At 54.0% G+C, this 3,648-nt stretch overlaps 1 pseudogene across 1 annotated transcript; it reads right to left on the bottom strand.

The window, feature by feature from the left end:
• Positions 1-743: 743 nt before the first annotated feature.
• On the bottom strand, positions 744-3,415 carry LOC308526373 (nuclear prelamin A recognition factor-like; annotated as a pseudogene). The gene is made up of 3 exons: positions 3,369-3,415; positions 1,459-2,808; positions 744-858 (listed from the first exon to the last, which is right to left on the bottom strand). The product of its transcript is annotated as a nuclear prelamin A recognition factor-like (transcript).
• Positions 3,416-3,648: the final 233 nt, after the last annotated feature.

Raw genomic sequence — 3,648 nt, 5'->3', positions numbered from 1 at the left:
TTTAAATTATGTTTTTAAAATTATAGTTGACATATGATATTATATTAGTTTTAGGTGCACTATATAATAACTTGACTTTTATATACATTATGATGTGCTCACCATTAGTCACCATCAAATGTATTCTCACATTTTATGTAACCACTAGAGGCTCAGTGCACGAAATTTGTGCACTGGGGGGAGGGGGGTCCCTCAGCCCGGCCTGCACCCTCTCGCAGTCCAGGACCCCTCGGGGGATGTCCACCTGCTGGCTTAGGCCCAGGGAACAGGCCTACGCCGACAGTTGGAAATCCCTCTTGCAGTCCGGGACCCCTCATTCCTTACCGCCCGCCTGCTCACTGCTCCTTACCACTCAGCTCTCTGCTCCTTAGCACTGCCATGGAGGAGGAGAGGTTCCCGCCACTGCCACTGCGCTCACCAGCCGTGAGCCCTGTCTTTCTGTGTAGTTGTCCGTGGGCCAACTGCTCTCTTCCTTCTCATTTAGGGCGAGCAGCATGTGAGGGCAGAGTGCGCTGTTGTGGAATGCAGAGGGCTGCCGGAGCTGAGGGGAGTGGCCGGGCCCATGGGGTGAGAGGTGGACACAGAAGACGCTATCTCAGCCAATTGTGGGGCAGGCTGGCCGGCCTTCATCTGCCTGACCCCATGCAGGGAGGGAGCGAGCAGTGTGTCCACCTCTCCATTCTCCATCCTTCCCTCTGTGACACCTGTCAGCCTTGCCAGCCCTCCCCCAAAGTGCGTTCAGCTCAATCCCTGAATGTAAAAGGGCATGGGGGGTGGGGGGAGTCCCACTCCAGTGCCACCTGATTCCGAGCAACAAGATCTGGTCGACAGTACCTGATTTCAGGACAGTGGCCACAGCTGCAGAACATAAATCTGTTTCAAGAAAAGTTGGGAATGCAGACTTTTGTATGAGTCCCTATTCCAAAAGGTGGCAGTTTATTCACATTGTGGCAAAGACACCTTCAAGAGTAACATAAGTGGGTAAATTCAGGGCCAAACCAGGCCATTTCCTCATCCAATATCTCTGAGGTGGGTGGACAGAACCAAGTTTCAGCTCTTTGCAGGACACTTCTGGGTTTTTTAAGCCTAAAGGACAGCAGTCTGTCTCCTTTCTTGTTCTTCGGGACTTTTTCATCATCGGATAAAAGGATACGTACATTGGGGCAATCCTCTTGAGATACAATATTCCAGTTGATCCCATGTGACGATGACAGTGCCCCTCAGAGGGAGGGAGCCGACAGATGGGGAGCAGGAATTCTGAAAACCAAAGCGATGACAGAGATGCTAAGCCTTTCCTTGACGTGTCTGACACCCCTCTTCAGGCGGCCTGCAGGCCGGGCGTCTGCTGGACCTTTACCACTTGATGTCCTGGCAGGCTGCCCTGGGCCCTGTGAGGCGGTGTGCAGGGCCGCCTGGGCCCAGGGGGAGTCTCCCCCCCCCCCCCCCCGCGACCCCAGCCACTCCTGGTACAGCTCCTGCACATGGGTGCTGGTCTCTGGGGGCCACACTGGGATGGCAGCGTAGATGCCTTCCATCTGCTGCCGCAGTGCCCTGTCCGCATGCCTGTCCTCCACCCGGGCCTGGCCCCTGCCGCCTAGGCATGCCTGGTGCAGGCCAGGACCTCCATGAAGTGGCAGGGGAACTTGCCCCTCCACAGCTTCAGGACCACTTCTGGATCTTCCGAAAGCCTTAAGCAGCCTCAAAGCGTAGGAGAACTTCCCCTTCCTTTTCAAGGTGACCTCCTGGAAGTCTTTGTTCCTCAGGGTGCGGTAGGTGAGCACTCCCACTTCCTCGTTGAACAGCTCCTTGGCCATGTGCCTGAAGATGTGTGCCAGGTACCTGTCAGAGCTGGCACCCTCGTGGAGCCTCACCTCCTTCTCCACGTCTCCAAACAGTGTCCACGGCAGCGTCATTCGAGGGAGGTCACTTTGCTCCATTATCTGGACAATTTCACTGAGGTTAACACACAGGCAGCACTCGGGAACTGTATAAAGCTGTGGGAGCATCTTCTCAAAGGACCTCCAGTTCTTGTCATAACACGGGGCCATAATGACGTGGAAAATCTTGTCTGGGGACAGGTTCTGCTGTCTGGTGAAGTAATCCTTCACCAGAGAGCCCATGATCTGTGGGAAGACTTGGCTGTGCAGAGGTGGGGGGTGATGGGGTGACCCAGCCGGGGCAGGCGGAGGTCAGCATGGGTAGTCAGGGCTCTTCCTCATGGTGCTGGCAGAACCGACACACAAATTCTTCTGACTCCCCAGGATGCTGAAGTCCGCAGCTATCTTCATGTCAAAGACAGTGCACCCCAAGACTTTTGAGGAAGCCACAGAGCCTTCTGGATGCATCAGTGACACTGAAGCTGAAATTAGCAGCAAAATAAGGCAGAAATTAAGGACACACAGACACTGCCAGCACCTTGTGCTGTGGGGATCACATTTCTCATTGAGGTTCAGAACACGGAAAAAGTCCTTGGTGTTCTGTTGAGAATCTTGGACTCCTTCCTCTGCGATCACACAACTGTCACACACCAGGCAGTCACTCAGAAATACCCTGGCATTGGCCGCCTTACGGAATTCTCCCTTCTCTCCATTCTCCTGAGCCGGACTCCAGACGTTGACTGCGGCATTCTCTTGGTCATCGGTTTTTGTTTTTTTACTACATTCCTTCCGTGTGCAGTGATCACACTTCCTCTGGTGCGGGGCGGGCGGAGGCCGGCTCAAGTGGCCTGGAGGAAGCAGGGGAGAGCAGTCAGTCACCGCGGGTCGCCCCTGGTGCTGCTGGTGGTATCTGTTCTTCCTTGTGGAGCGTCTAGGGAGGGGAAGGGGCCGCAGTGCCCAAGGCTGAGTTCCAGGAGGCAGGCAGTGCTGTCGGGATTGTGCCAGAGGTGCTGGTCCGTTGGTGCCTGGCCTTTCCTCTGGAGATTGAACCTACAGGCCTGCTAAGGAAGCCAGTCTCCAGTTCTGCCTGCCTTCGCGACCAATTGATTGGAGTCTGAGGGCCAGGAGGAGGGACCAAGAGGCCTGCCTTCCAGCTGCTTGCCAGTCTCCAGGCCACTCACTCCAGTTCCCTGTTAACCATCCCCTGATCAGTGGGAGCCTGCAGGCCGGGGTGCGACCAAGCAGTCTGCCTTCCACCCACTAACCAGTCAGTGCTGTCAAAGATTCATTGGAGCTTGAGGGACCCGGTTCTCCCCTTAGCCATCCTCTGACCAATGGAGTCTGAGGGCCGGGGGATGGACTCTTCCATCGTTATGGACCCTGGGTTTTTATATATTAGGATGTAATGAAATGGCAGGGACAACACAACTAGCCTGGAGAGACTGGAAGCAGACATTGGTAGGTGGGCCTTGTGGGGAGGCATCCCCTCACCTGGGACAAGCTTCAGGAGTGACTGTACCAGGCCCAGCAGCCAGCATGTCGCAAGCCAGGGCATCTGCCAGTTTTCACATAGGAAGTGTGGGATGTTGGTGGTATTCTGGAAAGTCAACACATGGAGTTGTATTAAGAAAAAAATAGTGCACCCAGCAAATGGAATGCATGATGACCTGGAGATTATTGCTGACAATGAGATTAAATTTAAATTAAAAAAAAAAGCTGATTATAAGGAAAAAGAAAGATTATGTAGATAAACGTCAACATAGTAAGGTAA

This window comes from Myotis nattereri (genome assembly GCF_964212035.1).
Source record: "Myotis nattereri genome assembly, chromosome: 10".
Taxonomy (NCBI): Eukaryota; Metazoa; Chordata; class Mammalia; order Chiroptera; family Vespertilionidae; genus Myotis; species Myotis nattereri.
This window is presented reverse-complemented; position numbering and strand designations above follow the sequence as displayed.